The sequence below is a fragment of the Muntiacus reevesi genome, chromosome X (assembly GCF_963930625.1).
Source record: "Muntiacus reevesi chromosome X, mMunRee1.1, whole genome shotgun sequence".
Lineage (NCBI taxonomy): Eukaryota > Metazoa > Chordata > Mammalia > Artiodactyla > Cervidae > Muntiacus > Muntiacus reevesi.
In genome coordinates, this window is record NC_089271.1 from 54,700,640 (window position 1) to 54,722,476 (window position 21,837).

The 21,837-nt window shown below is 39.5% G+C and overlaps 1 long non-coding RNA gene and 2 other non-coding genes across 3 annotated transcripts in view; all 3 read left to right on the forward strand.

Annotated features, from left to right (window-relative positions):
- The first annotated feature begins 1,208 nt into the window (after positions 1-1,208).
- LOC136154857 (U6 spliceosomal RNA) lies at positions 1,209-1,315 on the forward strand. Its single transcript, XR_010660564.1, has one exon. It is a non-coding gene; the product is annotated as a U6 spliceosomal RNA (small nuclear RNA).
- A 3,670-nt stretch (positions 1,316-4,985) lies between these two features.
- TRNAC-GCA (transfer RNA cysteine (anticodon GCA)) lies at positions 4,986-5,057 on the forward strand. Its single transcript has one exon. It is a non-coding gene; the product is annotated as a tRNA-Cys (tRNA).
- Positions 5,058-7,307: 2,250 nt separating this feature from the next.
- LOC136153535 (uncharacterized) overlaps positions 7,308-21,837 on the forward strand; it is a 43,432-nt gene continuing 28,902 nt past the window's right edge. Inside the window, exons 1-2 of the long non-coding RNA XR_010660412.1 lie at positions 7,308-7,365; positions 9,037-9,124. This is a non-coding gene — a long non-coding RNA (uncharacterized lncRNA). The remainder of the gene's footprint in view (positions 7,366-9,036; positions 9,125-21,837) is intronic.

Sequence of the window (21,837 nt, forward strand, 5' to 3'; positions counted from 1 at the left end):
TTAGGGGATGGAAAAAATACATTTTATGCAAACAAATGAGAAGAAAGCAGAGGTAGCAATACTCAAACAAAATAGACTTTAAAACAAAGGATACAATGAAAGAGAAAGAAGAGCATTACATAATGATAAAAGAATCAATACAAGAAGTGAATATTACACTTGCTAACATATACACACCCAATACAGGAGCACCGAAATATATAAAGCAAATACTAACAGACAAATGGGAAACTGACAATAATGTGATTCTAGTAGGAAAATTTAACACTTCACTGACACTAAAGGACAGGCCATCCAGACAGAAAATCCATAAGGCAACAGTAGTCATAAATGACACAATCAACTATATATGTAAAATAGATGTAATGTCATATATATACTATATATATATATGACATTACATCTATTCTTAAAAAACAGAATACATAATCTTTTCAAGTGCACATGGAGTGTTCTCCAAGATAGATTACATACTATGTTGCAAAACAAGCCTCAACAAATTTAAAGATAGAAATTGTATCAAGTGTTATTTCCAACCATGACAAGTATGAAACTAGAAATCAATTACAGAAAGAAAAGTGAGGAAAGAGCCAACATGTGGAGACTAAAAAATATGTTACTGAAAAAGCAGCAGTCAATGATGAAATCAAACAAGAAACCAGAAAATGATAATTGAAACGCAACTTTCCAAAATCTGTGGGATGCAGCAAAATTAGTTCTAAGAGGGAAGTTCTTTAAGAAACAGGCCTTCTTTAAGAAACAAGAAAAATCTCAAATACATAACCTAACCTACCACCCAAAAGAAGTTTAAAAAGAAGAACAAACAAGTCCCAAAGTCAGCAGAAGGAAAGAAATTATAAAGTTCAGAGAAGAAATACATAGAATATTTTTTTAATTGATAAAATGAAGAGCTAATCTTTTTAAAGGTATAAACAAAATAACTGATATTACAGAGATAGAAAAAAATCATATGAGGATACTATGAACATTATATGTCAACAAAGACTCAATAAGATAAAGACAACATTTCTTCTCAGACCAGTCTATAGGTTTAATAAAATTCCTATCACCCTCAGCAAGATATTTTATAGAAATAGACAAGCTGACTCTAAGTTAATATGGAAAGGCATTAGAATATAAAAAAATAATTTTGAAAAAATAATGAAGTTTGAGGAATAAGACAATCTGATTTTAAGAATGACTATGCAGTGCTCGCTTCGGCAGCACATATACTAAAATTGGAACGATACAGAGAAGGTTAGCATGGCCTCTGCGCAAGGATGACACGCAAATTCGTGAACCGTTCCATATTTTTAGACTTTTGAACTCTGTGGGAGAAGGTGAGGGTGGGATGTTTCGAAAGAACAGCATGTATATTATTTGTGGTGAAACAGACCACCAGCCCAGGTGGGATGCATGAGTCAAGTGCTCGGGCCTGGTGGGCTGGGAAGACCCAGAGGAATCGGGTGGAGAGGGAGGTGGGATGGGGGACCGGGATGGGGAATACGTGTAACTCTATGGCTGATTCATATCAATGTATGCCACTGAAAAATTAAAAAAAAATAAAATTAATTAATTAATTAAAAAAAAAAGAATGACTATGCAGAGTTTCTCAATTTCAGTACCACTGACATTTAGACCAATTGACATTTAGCAACAGTATAACCATCTCCAATTGTGACAATCAAAATATCTCCAGCTATTGCTAAATATCTTTTAGGAGCAATATTATTTCCCATTGAGAAACACAGTATAGTAATGACAGTGTGGTATTGGCAAATATATAGACATATAGATCAATGAAACAGAATAGAAATTTGATAAACTGAGAAACAGATCCACACAAATATGGGCATTTGATTTTAACAAGAGTGCAAAACAATTAAATGAGAAGACAGTATTTTCAACAAATGTTGGAGCAATTAGACATCTATGCGCAAAAAGAATATTGAACCTGGAATTAAATTACTCACCTTATACAATATTTAAGTTAATAGAGATTATAAATCTAAATATCAATATAAAATTATAAAGAGGAGAAAACATAGAACAAATTGTTGCTTGAATTAAGCAATGAGTTGTTAGATATAACAGCAAAAGCATCATTTGATAAATGAAAATGGGATCAGTTGGACTTCATTAAAATTTAAAATTTTTTTCTTTGTGAGGGACATGGTTAAGAGAAAAGACAGAACAGACTGAGGGAAAACATACAAATCATGTATTTAACAAAGGGCTTGCATAAAGAGTATATTTTTAAAACCTACAAAATTCAATACTGAAACAAACAAAAAATATAGAAATGAGCAAGACTTCAACAGACACTTAAATGGACAATACATAAAAGACAAATAAGAATGTAAAAAGGGAAACAACATCATTATGTGCTTAGTTGTTCAGTCGTGTCCGACTCTTTGTGACCCCATGGATTGTAGCCCACCAGGCTGCTCTGTCAATGGGGATTCTCCAGGCAAGAATACCAGAGTGGGTTCCATGCCCTCCTCCAGGGGGCGTTCCGAACCCAGGGATCGAACCCAGGTCTCCCACGTTGCAGGCGGATTCTTTACCATTTGAGCCGCCAGGGAAGCCCATGAAAACTAGAGTGGGTAGCCTATCCCTTCTCCAGGGGATCCTCCCGACCCAGGAATCGAACTGGGGTCTCTTGCATTGCAGGTGTATTTTTACCAGCTGAGCTATCAGGGAAGCCCACACAACATCATTACAGTGTGTTAGTCACTCAGTCGTGTCCAACTCTTTGCAACCCCATGGTCTGTAGCCCACCAGGCTCCTCTGACCGTGGAATTTTCCAGGCAAGAATACTGTAGTGGATTGCCATTTCTCCAATACAACGTCATTAGGTAAATGTAAACTAAAACCATTATGAGCTACCACTACTTGCCTATTAGAATGTCAAAGATGTGTAGAAAATGGATCTTTCACACATTGTATGATAGAGATTTCTTTGGTGATGGAATAGTTTTGTATCTTGACTGCCATGGTTGTTACAGGAATTTATACATGTAATAAAATAGATATAACTGTACACCTTTTCCCCTTCTATTTGCCATGAAGTGATGAGACTGGGTGCCATGATCTTAGTTTTTTTTTAATATTGAGTTTTAAGCTAGCCTTTTCACTCTCCTCTTTCATCCTCACCAAGAGTCTTTTTCATTCCTCTTTGCTTTCTGCCATTAGAGTTGTGTCATCTGCATATCTGAGGTTGTTGGTATTTCTCCCAGAAATCTTTATTCCAGCTTGTAACTCATCCAGCCTGGCTTGTCTCATGATGTGCTCTGCATATAAGTTAAATAAACAAGGTGACAATATAAAGCCCTGTCATACTCCTTTCTCAATTTTGAGCCAATAAGTTGTTCCATATAAAGTTCTAACTGTTGCTTTGTGACCTGCACGTAGGTTTCTCAGAAGACAGGTAAGACCATGTCAGGTCTGGTATTCCCATCTCTTTAAGAGTTTCCCACAGTTTTTTTTTTTATGATCCATACAGTGAAAGACGTTAGCGTAGTCAATGAAGCAGAAGTAGATGTTTTTCTGGAATTCCCTTGCTTTCTCTACGAACCAGCAAATACTGGCAGTTTGATCTCTGGTTCCCCTGCCTTTTCTAAACCCAGCTTGTACATCTGGAAGTTCTCAATTCAAATACTGCTGAAGCCTAGCTTGAAGGATTTTGAGCATAACCTTACTAGCATGGAAGGTGAGCACAATTGTCCAGTAGTTTGAACATACTCTAGTACTGCCCTTCTTGGGAATTGGGATGAAGATTGACCTTTTCCAGTCCTGTGGCCACTGTTGGGTTTTCCAAATTTGCTGACACATTGAGTGCAGCACTTTAACAACATCATTTTTTAGGATTTTAAATAGCTCAACTGGAATTCCATCACCTCCACTAGCTTTATTGGCAGCAATGCTTCCTAAATCCTACTTGACTTCACACTCCAGGATGTCTGGTTCTATGTAAGTGATCACACTATCGTGGTTGTCCAGGTCATTAAGATCTTTTTTGTAAAGTTCTTCTATGTATTCTTGCCATCTCTTCTTGATCTCTTCTCCTTCTATTAGGTCTTTACTCTTTCTGTTCTTTATTGTGCCCATTTTTGCATGAAATGTTCCTTTGATATTTCCAATTTTCTTGAAGAGATCTCCAGTCTTTCCCCTTCTGTTGTTTTCCTCTATTTCTTTGCATTGTTCATTGAAGAATGCCTTCTTGTTTCTCCTTGATATTCTCTGGAATTCTGCATACCATATGCTAGAGAGACTATGGAGCAACTGAAAATCTTATACATTGCTGATAGGAATGCAAATGGAAAAACAATGTAGGATATGATTTGGAGATTTCTTATAAAGTTAAACATAAGTTTGCTATATGACCCAGCAATCACTTTTGTGTATACTTACCCTTGACAAACAAGTTTATAGCTAAACATAAACCTGTATATGAATGTTTCTACGTGCTCTATGTAAAATCTTCACAATTATGAAAACAAGTCAAATGTCCTTAAACAGGTAAATGGATTAAAAATCTTGGGTACAACCAATAAATGGAACATGCTTCAGCAGTAAAAGGAAGTGAACTATTGATGAATGCGATAATTTGGATGAATCTCAAAAGCATGCTTAGTCAAAGAAGCCAGTTTCAATGAGTTACATAATGTATTGTTCTAGTTATATGATATTCTCAGAAAGATAAATGTATAATAATGTAGAACACATTGTGATTATTGTCAGGACAAGGACTGGGAACAGGGAGTGACTATAAGGCAGTGGTACGTCATGATGGGAGATTATTTTTCTCTTCCCCAGGGAACATTTATTTGGCAATGACTCCAGACAATTTTGATTGTCACTACTGGAGGAGGGGTGCTACTGGCACCTTGTGGGCATAGGTCAGGGGTGCTTCTAAGCATCCTACAATGCACAGAAAAAGGCGCCACAACAAAGAATTATCCAGCCCAATAAATCAATGGGCTTCCCTGGTGGCTCAGACGGTAAAGCTTCTGCCTGCAATGCAGGAGACCCAGGTTCAATCCCTGGGTTGGGAAGATGCCCTGGAGAAGGAAATAGCAACCCACTCCAGTACTCTTGCCTGTAAAATCCCATGGACAGAAGAACCTGGTAGGTTACAGTCCATGGGGTCACAAAGAGTCGGACACAACTGAGTGGCTTCACGTATATCAATAGAGCCAAGATTGAGAAATTCTGCTATGAAGAGATGGCACAAGGGAGTTATAGAAATGATAGAATGGCTCTCTATCTTGACTGTGACAGTGGTTACACAAATGAGTGCATGTGTTAAAATTCATAGGACCCAGGGAAGAGTTCGATTTCAATGTATGACAATTTTAAAAATAAAATGAATTAAAAACGTTATACCACCTGAGTTGTAGCCCCAAATAAAGTAGATGGGAGCTATTTAATACTGGTCTAAATATATAATAGCAATAATCAGAGGAGCAAGCCAGAAGGTACAGAATGCTGTCAAAGCATGCACAATGTTCTACAGCCCAAGTGCAAGATTTTTATGCACAATAAGTTAAGAAACATTGAACACCAGCATGTTTGGTGTTCCTTTCTACTTAAAGGATTCTTTGACATTTTTTGTAGGCCATTTCTTGTGATAATGAACTCCCTCAGCTTTTGTTTATGTGAGAAAGTCTTAATTTGTCCTTCATTTTTGAAGAATAGATTTGCTGTATACAATATTCTTGGTTGATTATTTTTCCTTTCAGCACTTTGAATGTATTAACCCACTTCCTTCTGGACTGCAAGGCTTCTGTTGAGATTTCCACTGATAATTTTTAGAAGCTTCATTGTATGTAATGAGTCAGTTTTTTTCTTGCTGCTTTTTATATTCTCTTTGTCTTTGAATTTTGACAGCTTAATTATAATATACCTAATTGTATCTTTTTTAGTTTACCTTACTTAGTTCACTTAGCTTCTTGTATTTGGATATCCATGTCTTTCTTGATATTTGAAAAGTTTTTGGCTAATTATTTTTTTTTTAAGTTCTCAGTTCCTTTTTCTTTCTCTTCTGCTGGGATTCACATAATGCATATACTGGTCCATTCAACAGTTTCTCATAACTGTTGAGGCTCTATTTTTGAGATTGTATCCACTTTCCTTCAGTCTTTTTTTCTTTTGCTCTTCTGACCTGGTAATTTAAATGACCTGTCATCACTGATTTTTTTTCTTCTACCTGATCAGATCTGCTGTTGAACCCCTTTAGTGAAATTTTTAATTGAGTTATATTTTTCCTCTCTAAACTTTCTGCTTGGTTCTTTTTAATAATTTTAATCTCCTTATTGATATTCTCATTTTATTGATGTCATTTTTCTGATTTTGTTTAGCTACCTGTCTGGGTTCTCTTTTACCTAATTGAGTATCTTTTTAAAAAAAATTATTTCATTCTTGGCTGTGCTGGGTCTTTGTTGCTTTGCGTGGGTTTTGTCTAGTTGCACTAAGCAGGGGTTACTAATTGTTGTGCTCAGTCTTCTCACTGCAGTGGTTTCTCTTGTTATGGAGCACAGGCTCTAGACAGTTGGGCTTCAGTAGTTGTGGCACATGGGCTCAGTAGTTGTGACTTGCAGGCTCTAGAGCATGGGCTCAGTGGTTGTGGCTCACTGGCTCAGTTACTCTGCAGCATGTGGCATCTTCCTGGACCAGGGATTGAACCTGTGTCCCCTGCATTGGCAGGCAGATTCTTATCCACTGTGCCACCAGGGAAGTCCCATTGAACGTCTTTTTAAAAAATTGTTTTAAATTCTTTTTAAAGGATTTAAAGTCAAGTAAGTCAGAGGCCTACATTTCTTTAGGTTGATTTCTAGAGACTTCATTCCTTTGAATGAGCCATCTTTTTCTGTTTCTTTGACTGCTTTGTGATATTTTGTTGAGATTTTGACATTTGAAAAAATAGTCACCTCTCCAAACCTTCATGGACTGGCTTTGTGGAGGGAAAGAACTTCACTGACCATCTTATTTTAAAGGCTTAGTATTCTCTTAAGCCTTTTCTGATGTTTCTTTTCTGAGCTTGTGTTTTACTTTTATTTCAGGTCTTGGTGTATAAGCTGCTTCTAAATGGCCCGATTTCCTGAAGAGTCTTACCCTTGCTTCTTTTCAGAAGCCGGTTTTCTATTGTTTTCCTCTACCTTCTGGTGCCTGTGTGTCTGCAGATATCCTGAGCTCTGTTGCACAGACCATTACTCTCTGTTTCCTAAACAGATATCCAAACAATGATAGGGGACAAAAAAACTAATCTCTTGGACATATAAGAACAGAGAACAAGCAAGCTACATTCCTTGCCTAAGAAAGGAACTGGGAACTGGGAACATGCTGTGCTGTGCTAAGGAGGAGGTAAGACAAGAGTGAGCAAAATGTCATGAAATTTCCTACCATCTTAGTTGTGGCTTTTCCTTGTTTAGATGTTTGCTTGGTTGCTGCTGCTTCTCACCTGGTTTCTAGAGTTCTCAAAGCTATTTTGGTTCATACGTTTTGCTTTATTTATTGTTTCTGTGGAAGACTGAATGCCTAGAGCTTCTTAGTTGATCTTCTTGCTGACATCATTCTCTGTTCTTTAGGCTTTTGATATGGTGGATTGTATTGATTTATTTCAGAATGCTGCACCAGCTTTGCAAAATTAAAATAAATCTTACTTGGTTATAGCAAGCAATTGTCTTTATACATTTCTGAAATTGATTTGCTGCTTTTTGTCAAGAATTTTTGCCTCTACTCTCATGAACATTATTTATGTAGAGTTTTCTGTTTTTGTGCTGTCTTTGCCTGAATTTAGTACCAGAGTAATATTGGCTTATAAAATTAATTTGGAACTGTTTCCTATCTTCCATTTTCTGTAAGAGATTTTATAAAATCAATATTAATTGTTTAATCATTTGGTTATATTCTTGTGTGAAGCCTTCTGGGCTAATAGTTTTTCAGGAGCTTTTACAGTACAAATAATTTCTTTGATAGTTATATATCTCTTTTTTCTTAATTGAATTTTGACATCTTGTAGTTTTGAGGCATTGGCCTATTTCTTCTAAGTTGTGGATTTTATGAGTGTTAAGTTGTCATGTTCCCTGTTATCCTTATAAAGCTTGCAGAATTTATAGTGTTATCCCTTATTTTATTATTAATATAGATAATTCTTATCTCCTCTTTGTATCTTTTGTCAGTTTTGCTAAAGTTTTATCAATTTTATTGATATTGTCAATGAATCAACTTCTTATTGCATTGATTTTCTCTATACTTTCTCTCTTTTCACTGTTATTGTTTTCTACTTTTTTATTATTTCTTTCCTTCTACTTTTTTGTGTTAACTTTCTTTTCCTAGTTTCTTGAGATAGAAATTTTAAGTAATTGATTTTAGACCTTTACTTTGTTTAATGTAAACATTTAGTGCTATGAACTTCCCTCTCATCATCACTTTAATTGTATCCCAAATAATGTTTCATTTTTATTTTCTTTCAGTTCTTTGTATTTAAAAATTTTCCTTTGAGACTTCTTTGATCCATGTATTATATAGAAGTATCAACATATTGTTTTATTTTTAAGTGTGTGTACATTTTCTGTTGTTTTTCTTTTATTGATTATTAATTTGATTGCTTTATGGTTGGTGGACATAGTCTGTATAATGTCAGCTTTTTAATGTTGTTGAGATTTGTCTCCAAGGTATGAGTTATCTTGTTGGAAATTCCATGGGTACTTGAAAAGAATGTATTTTCTGTCATTGATGTTGTCTGTAAATATATCAATTACACTATTTTGGCTAATTGTATTGAAGAGGAAAAGTTAACATTTTACATAACCTCCTGCTCCTTCTGCCTCTGTAACTCAGCTTGCTCCTTGCAAATTCTGGATCCCATAGGTCACATACTGGTTTCTGCAACATTTCTGGAGGACCCAGAGAGATTCCAACCATGCTGGCCCCTTGAGCTGCCGGACTGGTGGCTCGGCCAGGCTGGAGTGAAGGAACCCTGAGACGAACAAGGAGGTGCACCACCTGACAGTATTCTGGGTTCTCTTTCAGACCAGTGTTCTGACTGTCTGGACAGCCAAGCCCCAACCGTACTCATTGGAGGGACAGACCAGCTCATCAGGAATGGCCACAGAATCAGGTAAGGCCCCAGGGCCAGTCCCCAGTCAGGCCCTACCCCAACGGGTAGAAGAAGAGACTGATCACCTCCTTGGAGCTCCCAGGAAGGGAGCAACAGTTAAGGAAACCTGGGGACTCAGGTGAAGGGGGATATTATGATAGCCTCTGAATGATTTTGAGTGTGTGATCACTGATTGAACAGAGAGAGATTTTTATCTTTGGAAACTGCAAAACCAGTTATTTTTTGCATATGCAATTAAAAACAACTAGCTTGTTAGAAGGCCTGCCTAAGAAAAAGCTTGAAGTTAACCCTTTCCATGCCCTTGAAATACACAGCCCACTTTTCCTGAGTCCTCAGCCTTGGGCAAGATAGAACTTCAAGCGAAGAAAGAAAAAGGGGTCAAAGAGGTATCTTGAATCTTAAACAGAAAACTATAAGATCTCTGTCAGCCTGTCTGTCTGGATTTATGTATATCTCAGTGTATGTCTTTTGCTTTTTTCTGATAATATTGTTGAAGTTGTAAATGAGTTCTAATTTAATTGGCCTAAAGAAAAGTAAGCACTTACAAATCAAACAATTCTAAATACAGAAAAATTAACCTAAATAAATTTCAGATTCACATAAACTGGGAACTATTCAATATTAAATATCTAGTATTAATGTTTGTTTCCTAATCTAATAAGGAAGTGGTGTGCATGTTTTAAATAAAGCAGATATAAAAAATAAAATTACATTTTATAAAGGGAAAAGAAACTAGGTCTGACTCACAGGTGGCTGTTATAGAAAGTGATTAAAACGTTTGTGGAAAGTGGACCCTGAAAAAAGTTTTGTGCATGGTTAGGACTAAGTTTAAAAATAAATTTAATTAAGTTTACCTAAATGAGTTTAAAGTAAGCTGGTGTAAAACTTGAATTCGGCCTTTCTCTCTGCTTTTAATAGTAGATTTAAGCTTCTTTACCTCTTAATTGATCTGTCCTATATTTACCTTTGAAATCTATTGTTACCTTTGGCTAAGTAAATAACTATTATTTCACAATGACTTGTATGATCCTACCTGACTGAGTATTATAAACTCTTTTGATATTTATTGACAAAACTTCCTAAATAACTTGACTTCTGGCTAACTTTGGGGTGCTTCAGAGGGCCCCTGAGACATCCCAAAGAGCTATTAAGCTACTTGAGTTCATTTGACATGTTAAATTACATGAGAAGTACTGTTGAAGGGGTGATAAATCTTTTCAAGTTTTACTGTATGGTTATGTTACTAATATAGTTATCCTAAGATTATGTTAAATTCATATAGATCTGATATGTCATAATAAAATATGGTCAATTATAATTCTAGTTATCATATTAAAGTGTTATGGCCAGGTTTCTTTGTCAATTGCAATAGAATCAGATTTTAAACATGCCTTCTATGGTTTTACTCTCATGCCTTTAGAAGAATACTGCTAATTCTTAAAAATTTATGGAAAAGACTTTCTAAGATTAAGCAGATAAACAAATGTTGTTATTAACAGTAAGCTGGTACCAGACTGGAATTTGGTCTTCTCTCTGTTTAGAGAAAAAAATTTTCTTAGAATGCAGCTTTTGATAACATATTATGAGTTTCTTTGCCTTTAAGTGATTTACACTTGTTTTAAAATCTTTTTGTTACTTCAGGAAAGTAAATAAACATTATTTAAGATTATGGTACATGTAGACAAAGCTCATTCTGCTTCTACAAAAAATAGCCCCTTGTGGTTAGACTTTTGCTATCCTGATGTCCTTAAAACATGGCAATAGTCTGCTCCTAAATCAGGAAATTGAAAATGGACAAAAAGCTAAAAATCAAAGAGCGAGAGCTATGGGAAATCCGAGACGGCCACTTGGCTTTTCCAGGCTCCCTGACAGACCTCGTTTTTATTTGATAGGTTAAAGCCTTATATGGCTGCAGTGTTAATGCCCTCACAATGAGTTCTTCAAAAAGAAAAAAATTAAGTTTCACTGAATATTAAGTTCTAGTTTTCTTAATTAATGTCTGTGCTTACTAAGACTCACTTCTGAGATCGCTCCTTGTTATGTTATATTGCTAAAAGTTTTAATTAAGTTATTAAAAGGACACTCTAAGATTGTTTCTAAAGCTTATCTCAGTAACCAATCTTTGGGTAAAGGTCAGATGCTCCATGATGTACAACCAGGAGATTAACACTTGGCTATAATCATCCAACTGAGTCAGATGACCTGGAGTATACTGGGCTATACCCAATGAAAGTTCTTGACTGAAATTCTTGCTTGTGACCTTATTAATAACTGCTGGCTATATTATTTTCTATGTAGCTTGCTTCAGAAGATTATTTCTTACATTATATTGTGTAACTGAACCTGTGATAAAATGCTGATATGCAGTTCCATATGAGATCAATAATTGTAATAATGTAACTCTAGATATGGGAAGAAGCAACAAGAGGAAATATTTTCCTGGACCAAGAGGCTAGTAAGACAGGTATGGTCCAGAAACTTTTGCTTACAAGGCCTGCTCTAGTGAAAACACATTAAGTGGCCTGTCAATGGAATCTATGTTAGACCTGGGAATGAGCCTTCCCAGCCCCGTGGGACACAATGATCATGAAATGCCCTCCAAACATGGTCAAATATGTGGCTATGAAGGGGCCCTGCTGACTGGAAGTTTGTCAGCTGCCTCTACAAAGGTCAAATCATGACCACTACAAGATGCTGACCTTCAACACCCCCTTGAAAGGAGTTCAGGGTGGAGAGAAAAAATAAGGCACTCTGTGCTCTGGGAAAAATCCAGAAAAACAGGCCTTCATGTAGTCAGATGCTTTCAGACAAAGATTCTTATGAGTCCAAATTCTTGCATCTTCTCATACCTAGAGAAATACTAATGTCACAAACCAATGTCTGGACCTGGTTCTCCTGGCTAGCCCCACAACAGCTTTCCTACTTCTATTAATCTTTGGGCCATATATCTTTGATTTTCTTGTTAAGTTTGCTTCTCCAAGTAGTAGTATGACAAGAATATCCCCTGATCAACACCCAGACAATGCTGGAACAAGCTGCCTTATCTTCTGTGGACTCTCATCTACCTCTGTGAATACACCTCGAGGTCCTCAGGCTATTCTCCCTTTGAGATCTTATATGGGAGACCGTCCCTAGTGATAGAAAAGCTCAACAGAGACCACCAGCAACTAGCTAACCTGGAGATGTCCCAAAACCTCCAGGCCCTGGGAAAAGTCTTCCACCATATCCCCCAATAAATCTTAGAGAAAACACCCATTCCTTTGGGCAATTGGATTCATCCCTATTAACCAGGAGATGAAGTATGGGTTAAAGGTTAAAAAAAAAAAAACACAAAAAAAAACACTTCAGCCAGTTTGGACAGGCCCTCACACTGTCGTCCTGGCAACCACTACAGCTCTTAGAGTTATAGATGTCATCCGTTGGAGCCACCACACCAGCGTCAAGAAGGCAGCGACTTCCTGTGATAAGGACACCTGGAAAACAGTTCGGGACCCCCCCAAAATCCCCTCAAGTTCTGGTTCCAGAAACAATAACCCTAACCCACGAAGGACGCTGAGCCCTGCTCTAGTCACTCTGGAAGCTGACTAGTCAACACACAGCAGAAGCTTAAGCAACACACAGCCTTACTCCAGCCACACTCCATCAGCTGGCTGGTCAACGCACAGTAGAAGCTTGAGGGTCTGGCTATCAAAATGTCAATGGATTTTCATTGTCAACCCTGGACTCTATCCCTGATTGGTATTATTGTTGTGCTCTTCCCTATAGTACTAGCTTCAGTCACACCCCAGGATTGGAATTTGGGTCAGAAGCTGTGGTTAGCTGTCTGTTATCTCACTGTAGTGGGAAGCCTCATTTTTATTAGATGTCTCTTGTGATCGATTCTCCCTACTAACTAAATTGCTCACAGTATAGCTGACCCCCCTTCACAATAGGCTCGGTTGCTATAGCCATGACAACCCAAAGATGGGAAGAAAACCTTTTGCTAGTGTTCAGTTATCTGTTATGTGCAGGTTACTTTGCAGCCTTTTGGTGTCCCTTGCTGTAACAGATGGTGCCATTCTTATCCATCATGTACCTGTCAACATTACAGTCAACCCTTAGAAAATTGCTTACTTAACCATCAGCTAGAGCAATGTGTAGCTGGCCAATCCTATAGGCCAATCACCTACTGCCTTCATAACCATGCGATGTATATCCAGGGGCCTGGGTGCCAAAAATGGTTTCCAGTTTTGCCCCCCACTGCTGCTAACTCTCCCCCACCCAGAGGATCCAAACCCTGGGCGGTATCCTGACACCATGACATTGCCATCATGCCCCTGTTCCTCCATCTACCCCCGAATGCCACACAGATGTTACAACCCAGAGCAGGTGTCTGTCTGCCAAATAAATGGAAAAACCTACTGGACAGGAACAATAATGCAGACAAATGAAATCACGGACCAACTTTGCCCTAAAAAATCAGACTTTGCCTGCTGGTAGTATGACCCGGGTCACAGAGTTAACTCCCCCTTAGACTCTCGTCTGTACCGGGTTCTCAACACAAGTCATCACCTTCTTAATGACACCAACCCCCAGCTGGCCAGGGGTTGCTGACTTTGTTTATCCTTAGGAGCTCCATGGTACTTAGCTATACCAGTACCATTGAATAATGCAACAGCCATGGGGATTCCTATAGATCCACCCTTACAAGGGCCAGTCTTAAGGACAACTGAGTTAGCCCAAAAGGCTCCAAAATGCTTTACAAATGATGGAAGAACTGAACTTGTAGGTAATTTAGCCAGGGATGAATGTAATCAAACGTTAAAAGGTGAGTGGCCCACTCATTTTCCCACAAACACAATATAGTGCCACCCCCATTAATGCCTTTTCTTTGTTTGTGGGACAAAGGCTTACTTATGTCTACTAGTCAATTGGATGGGTATCTGCATCTTAGCTTTCCTCACTCCCCAAATGAATATTGTCCCTAACAGGCAAGGCTCTCACCATACCTCTGACAGCACATACATGGTCAAAAAGAGTCATCCAGTTTATAACCCTACTAGCTGGTCTGGAAATTATGGCTAAGATAGGTATGGGAATAGGAGAAATTGCTTCATCAACCACCTTCTACCATACACTATCCAAGGACTTCACACAGACGACATTGAGAGAGTAGCCAAATCTTTAGTGCCCTTACAGGACCAACCAGATTCTCTGGCTGAGGTGGTTTTACACAATAGGAGAGGGCTAGACCTACTGACAGCTGAAAAGAGAGGACTCTGACTCTTCTTAGATGAAGAAGGCTGCTTTTATGTAAACCAATCAGGAATAGTCAGGGACATGGCCCAACAGCTAAGGGAATGAATCATGAAAAGGAGAGAGGAACTAGCAAATTCCTGGGGTAATTGGAACAATATCTGGAGCTGGGCATCTTGGCATCTCCCTTTAACTGGTCCTCTCCATGTTCTTTGCGGTGCTTTTGTATTCTCAATGCTATTACCCAGTTCATAACCTCTTGAATTAAATACATAAAGTTACAAATTGTAATAGCTCAATATAGCCCCCTAAATGACGGGAAACTCTGAATGTCCTACCAAAACATGAGATGATAGAAGCATCAACAGGGGGGACTGGAGAGGAAAAGTTAAAATTTTATATAACCTCTTGTTCCTTCTGCCTCTGTAACTCACTTGCTCTTTGCAAAGTCTAGATCACACAGGTCACACAGTCTCAGAAAGTGGGGACTCACAATACTAGGAACTGGAGCTTATCTCACTCACCCTCGTCCAGCTCTTTGCAATTGCCCAGCCCCTGCAAATCCGCAAACCCGCTTAATCATGCCTGTCCGTGTATAAAAACTCTGTAACCTCTTTGTTCAGGGCTCAGAGCTTGGAGTGTTAACTCCTCTGGGTCCACTGGCATAATAAACCTGAGTTCTCCAACTCTCTGAGTGTGGTGCTTTGTTTCTCGAGTACTGGTTTCTGCAACAGTATTTTTCATTTCTTCTATACCCTTACAGGGTATAGTTTTATCTATGAGTTTTACCTATAGTTTTAACTATGAGACTATATGTCTCATAGTTTTATCAATTGCTGAGAATGTGGTGTTGACACTTTATAGTATTATAGTTTGGGATTTGTCTACTTCTTTCATTTATATTAGTTTTTCCTTCATATATTTTGAGGCTCTGTTCTTTAATACACACATATTTAAGATCACAATTTCTTCCAAGTGATTGATCTTTTATCATTATGTAGTGTCCCACTTGTTCTCCACTTTTGAGAATTCAAATTTGCTTTTGTAAATAGGTTCACATTTTAACAGTTTCCAGGTTTGGTACATTTGAAATTTTTAATTTTTATTTATTTATTTTTGGTTGCACTAGGTCTTCATTGCTGCTCACGGGCTTTCTCTAGTTGTTAGGCTACCATCCAGTTGTGGTGTGCAGACTTCTCATTGTAGTGGCTTCTCTTGTCAAAGAATGTGGGCTCTAGGGCACATGGGCTTCAGTAGTTGTGGCATAAGGGCTCAGGAGTTGTGGCTCGCAAGCTCTAGAGCATGGGCTCAGTAGTTGTGGTGCACAGGCTTAGTTGCCCGGAGGCATGTGGAATCTTCTCCGACCAGAGATCGAACCTGTGTACCCTGCAATAGCAGTGGATTCTTAACCATTGGGCCACCAGAGAAGCCTGGTACATTTCAAATTTTAACAGCAAAATAAATTTTTATGCATAGCCTAATTTGTTTATGATCAGATTAGTTTCTACTCAAGCATTAGTGATCTATGTACTGGGTTGTGTGGGTTTTTCTTACAACTGCTCCCTAACCCAGAGAATAACTCCCTTTTCCCAATCCTCTCTTAGAGGGGAGACTGATGTGATGGGCTAGACTCTGGAGCACTGTGAGCAGTACCACCATTTATTTCAAGGGGACACCCATATACAGAGGACTTGTCTATTTTTTTGTCTCTCTTATGATACTAAGCAGTAGGTATGCTGAGCCAGTGCCTACCTGCAAAGGCTGGGTACTGCCATATCACTCTCTCCTCCTTTCTTGTCACTGGAGATTTGGGGCTCTGTCATCCTTGCACACTAGGGTGATAAGACGCAGAATTAGAGTCAAAGAGATTCTGCTTCATTTGTGAGTCCAGGAAGTACAGTGCTTCAACCCAACTTGACCAAAAGACTCTACCTTTTTTTTTTTACTGCCTTGTGAACTGGCCATGCTCAATTACCTATCTGCACGTTATGTTCCCTTTCTAGGCAGTTACTGTTCTTTCATTGATTTTCTTGATTACTTCTGCCTTCTTTGACCCCTGTACTTTTCTGCTCAGCTCTTTGACCCAGCATTGTTGCCCAAAAGACACAGTTAGCACTCCATACATACTTCATACATTTCTTCTGTGTTGCACTTTACCAAATTTTCTTAGTGTTTGATATATTATATGATATTTTGTATTGGTTGCTACCTTTTTAAAAAATATTGTCACACATTTACTCTACAATGTTGTAAAATGTGATTTAGTGAAAGAATCATGCAGTTTGAGTTCTGACTTAACAATTTTCCAGCTGTGCAGAAGGCCCTACATTGAGACATACTGGGAACCAGCATAGTGATGGATATTCCAGGTTCTTGTGTGTATGTCTCCAGCATGAAAAGGCCTGGGAGAGGGCAAAGTGTTAATGTAGGGTGGGACTGAGGCATTATTGTGTCCCCTGGAGAAATATTAGCCTACTACAGTCAGGTTCTCACAAGGAACTTCACACTCTATGTTTAGATGGGCTTCCCTTGTGGCTCAGCTGGTAAAGAATCTACCTGCAATGCAGGAGACCTGGGTTTGGTCCCTGGGTTGGGAAGATCCCCTGGAGAAGGGAAAAGCTACCCACTCCAGTATTCTGGCCTGGAGAACTCCATGGACTGTGTAACCCATAGGGTCACAAAGAGTCGGATGTAACTGAGCGACTTTCACTTAACTCATCTAAGCAAGAACCAAAAGAAGAATCATTCTCACCAGGAACTTCACACTCTATGGCAGATCACAAACACATTCACCCAAATGTCATAACTCACATTGAAATGTCACAGGTAGGTGGCGCCTGCCAATGCAGGAGACATAAGAGACTTGGGTTCTATCCCTGGGTCAAGAAGATCCCCTGGAGGAGGGCATGGCAACCCACTCCAGTATTCTTGCCTGGAGAGTCCCTTGGACAGAGGAGCCTGAAGGGATACAATCATGGGGTTGTAAGAGTCAGACACGACTGAAGTAACTTAGCATGTCCATTCAAATAGACATGCCCTCAGGTGTTGCCATGCTCTCATCCAGAGGCCAGCTCTTGGTGTTTGCAGACATGGTGGTAGACCCCCATTTGCGAAAAGACAAGGTAAGTTTCTGCAGTTCTTAATTGTCTCAACCATTTGTGGAGTCATTATTTCCTCTCTGCTCTTTCTGCTTCTTACCCATTTATTCCTTTAGGGATTCTATTCTATTAGACCTTTTTGTCACCTGCTTTCATTTTCTGGATTTATATCAGGATGTCACCAGTAAACTTCTGCCTTCCCAAGGCTTATGGTAATGTAAGGACAGGTCTACCAATAACCTAAGTGGGAAGACTATTGATGGGAGGACTGGTCAAGACCTCCTGAAGTCTGTTTCTTAAGTTGTTTTCACAATAAGCAGATTGTCCTCATTTGGACACTGTTTCATCTCTTAGTAGTTTGACCTTGACATTTAAATTGTTCAAACTGGCAAACATATTCCAGGCCAACTTGCTAGTTTCTGTTATTTCTTGGTTGTCTTAATTACAGTGAAAATGGGACACTTCAGTTCATCTTTAGTAACTATGTCCTTATACCGAACTTATTATTGCTTTATGTTCTTCACATTTTACAATTGCCTTGAAATAGATGACACATGTTGAGATATACATGTTAGCTATTCCTATTATATTTTTGCATATATATATATGTATACACACAATTATATATATATATATATATATATATATATATATATATATATGTAATGGACAGGGAGGCCTGGCCTGCTGCAGTCCATGGGGTCGCAAAGAGTCAGACACTGCTGAGTGACTGAACTGAACTGATTATAAATTTTACATTTTGTATTGCAGCATCACTACCACTTTCCAATATATATTTCTCTTGCACAAAAATCTCATTGCTTACAGGCTGATACCAGCTATTAATATAAGCATAGTCAAAATGGGATGAGATAAATTTTTCTTTGGTAATCAGTTTCCAACTATGCCTTCACATGAGCTGGTGGAGTCTGCTGTATTGTCCCTATAATCCATCTAAGCTGGCTGTTACACAACAGTTTCTCCACCACTAGAAAAACAATTCTTTGTTTCCATAGGCTCTGGTAAAGTTGACTTCCTCTGTGCCCCAAAATAAATCTATCACTGCGATCACACTGATATCATATGGTGCCATCACTCAAATTCAGCCTTAGTCAAATGACTATAAACTTAAATATTCCTTAACTCATGTTCAAGAAAGGGGAATGGAAGAGGTTATGACAAAGGTAAGCTTGATGCAGTAAAGTGGTTTCAGAATGGGAGGCACTTTCACATTATAGTTTATCTGAATACTAAAAATCTTGGCTAAATGACTCCTTATTATCCTGTGTTTATAATACAGGCTAATGCGGGGCGCGAGAGGGGGGGGCGGCCCTAAGATGGCAGAGGAATAGGACAGGGAGACCACTTTCTCCCCCACAAATCCATTGAAAGATCATTTGAACGCTGAGCAAATACCACAAAACAACTTCTGAACGCTGGCGGAGGACACCAGGCACCCAGAAAGGCAGCCCATTGTCTTCGAAAGGAGGTAGGACAAAATATAAAAGATAAAAAGAAAGACAAAAGAGTTAGGGATGGAGACCCGTCCTGGGGAGGGAGTCTTAAAAGAGAAATTTCCAAATACCAGGAGACCTTCTCACTGGTGGGTCTGTGGGGAGTTTTGGAATCTCAGAGGGCAGCATAACCAGGAGGAAAAAGTAAATAAATAAAACCCACAGACTACGGGTCTAACTACAACACCCAGAGGAGAAGTAGCCCAGACACTCGCGTCAGCCATCAGCAAGCGGGGGCTGAACAGGGAGGCAAGGGCTGCACTCTCTGGGGTAAGGACCAGGCCTGAATGCCCTGAGGGCAATCTGAGGGAGCTAATGTGAGATAACAAGCCAAACCATGGGATAGCCAGGGAGGAAAAAAAATAAGGAGGAAAGAGAGAGAGACAGACAGACAGAGACAGAGACAGAGAGAACTTTCCCGCGAAAAGCTATAACCTAAGGCACTGCCGGCCCACTCACAGAACAAAGGACTGAGCGAATACCAGAGGAGAGCTAACCAGCTGCCGACTGGCCCATCCCCCACCAGAGGCAGGGAAGCAGGCGGGTGCCAGCCAGAGCCAGAAGGAAAGGGGCAAACTCGGCCCCAGAGACGGCATTCCTTACCAAACTGTGAGCAAGTAGCTCACAAGTCGCTCGCAAGTAGCTCACAAGTCGCTCGCAAGTAGCTCACAAGTCGCTCGTGAGTCGCTAACCAAGTCTTTCTGAGATCCTAGAGGGTTGACATCCCTCAGGAGGGTTGTACCCAGAGATCAACTCCTCAGAAGAGACACATGGCACACCTGAGATGCAGCTGCACACCCAGGAGACCCAGCTGCTGGAAACGGGGAGGTGATAAGACACACGACACATGGGGAGTGTGTGCTCGTCAAGCACCTGGTCGCCTGAGCTGATTGGACGTGGGAAGAGCACAAAATGCGGGCACAAAATGCAGGCCCAACTGAGTCTGTGCCTTTGGGGAGTACCCGAGAACCTGAACCTGAGTGGCATAGATCTGGGAAGTACACACAACCCAGGGCCCACCCCAGAAAGTTCCCCAGCAGAGCAACCTGGAGCCTAAGCAGTATAGACAGGGAAAGCACACAGGCCATGAGCAGGGGCAAACCCAGTGAGACCCAGACACTGCAAGCACTCCCCCCACCCACCAGTGATATTTGTTTGCCGTGTTCCTCCCTCCCCACAGAATAACTGAACAAGTGAGCCTAAATAAATGACCACCTTCACCACCTTGAGTCAGGGCAGAAGTTAGATACTGAAGAGACTTGCAAACAGAGGAAGCCAAAATAAACCAAGAAGAGGGAACAGCTCTGGAAGTGACAGGTGCAACAGATTGAAACCCTGTAGTTAACACTGACTACATTGGAAGAGACCTATAGACTTTGAGAAGTATAAGGTGGAACAAGGAACTATCTGAAACCAAACTGACCCCACACTGCCCTCAACAGCTCCAGAGAAATTCCTAGATATATTTTACTATTATCATTTTAAAATTTCTTTTTAATTTTTAAATTTTTAAGTTTTTTATTAATCCTTTAATTTTCATTAAAAAAATCTATTACCTTGAAAAAAGACCCTATTTTTAAAGCAAATTTCATATTTATATATATATATATGATTTTTGCAATTTTTAAAAAAATACTGTATTTTTGAGAGTCTAACCTCTACTCTAGATGTTTAATCTTTGCTTTTTGGTAATTGTTATCAATTTTGTACCTTTAAGAATCCAACCTCCAGTACCCATTTTTACTTAGGAGTGTGATTACTGGCTTGATTGCTGTCTCCCCTTTTGACTCTCCTTTCTCTCCCCCAGGTCACCTTATCTCCTCCCTCCCCCTTCTCTTCTCTGCTTAACTCTGTGACTCTCTTTGGGTGTCTGAGTGGTGGAGAAAACTTAGGGAACTGATCACAGGCTACATTGGTCTCTCTCCTTTTGAATCCCCCTCCTCTCCTCCTGGTCACCTCTATCTCCTTCCTCTCTTTTCTCTTCTCTGTGGAACACCGTGAACCTCTCTGAGTGTTCCAGACTGTGGTGAGTGAGCAAATAGGGAATTGATTACTGGCTAGACTGCTCTCCCCCCTTTTGATTCCCCCTCTTCTCCTCCTGGTCACCTCTATCTCCCTCCTTCCTCTTCTTTTCTTCATGTAACTCTGTGAACCTCTCTGGGTGTCCCTCACTGTGGAGAATCTTTTCACCATTAACCTAGATGTTTTGTCATCAGTGCTGTATGGATGGAGAAGTCTTGAGGCTACTACAAGAATAAGACTGAAAGCCAGAAGCAGGAGGCCTAAATCCAAAACTTGAGATCACCAGAAATCTCCTGACTCCAGAGACCATTAATCGACAAAAGCTCATCCAAAAGCCTCCATGCCTACACTGAAACCAAGCTCCACCTAAGAGCCAACAAGTTTCAGAGCAAGACATACCAAGCTAATTCTCCAGCAAAGCAGGAACATAACCCCAAGCACAAAAATACAGGTGGCCAAAAGTCACATCAAACCCATAGACACGTCAAAACTCACTACTGGATATTTCATTGCACTCCAGAGAGAAGAAATCCAGCTCCACCCACCAGAACACCAACACAAGCTTCCCTAACCAGGAAACCTTGACAAGTCACTCGTCCAACCCCAAATACAGGGAAGAACTTCCACAATAAAGAGGAACCACAAACTTCTAGCACACAGAAAGGCCACCGCAAACACAGCAACCTAAAAAAGGTGAAAAGGCAGAGCAATATTCAGCAGGTAAAGGAACATGATAAAAGCCCACCAAACCAAACAGAAGAGGAGAAGATAGGGAGTCTAACTAAAAATGAATTCAGAATACTGATAGCAAAAATGATCCAAAAATTTGGAAACAAAATGGAGT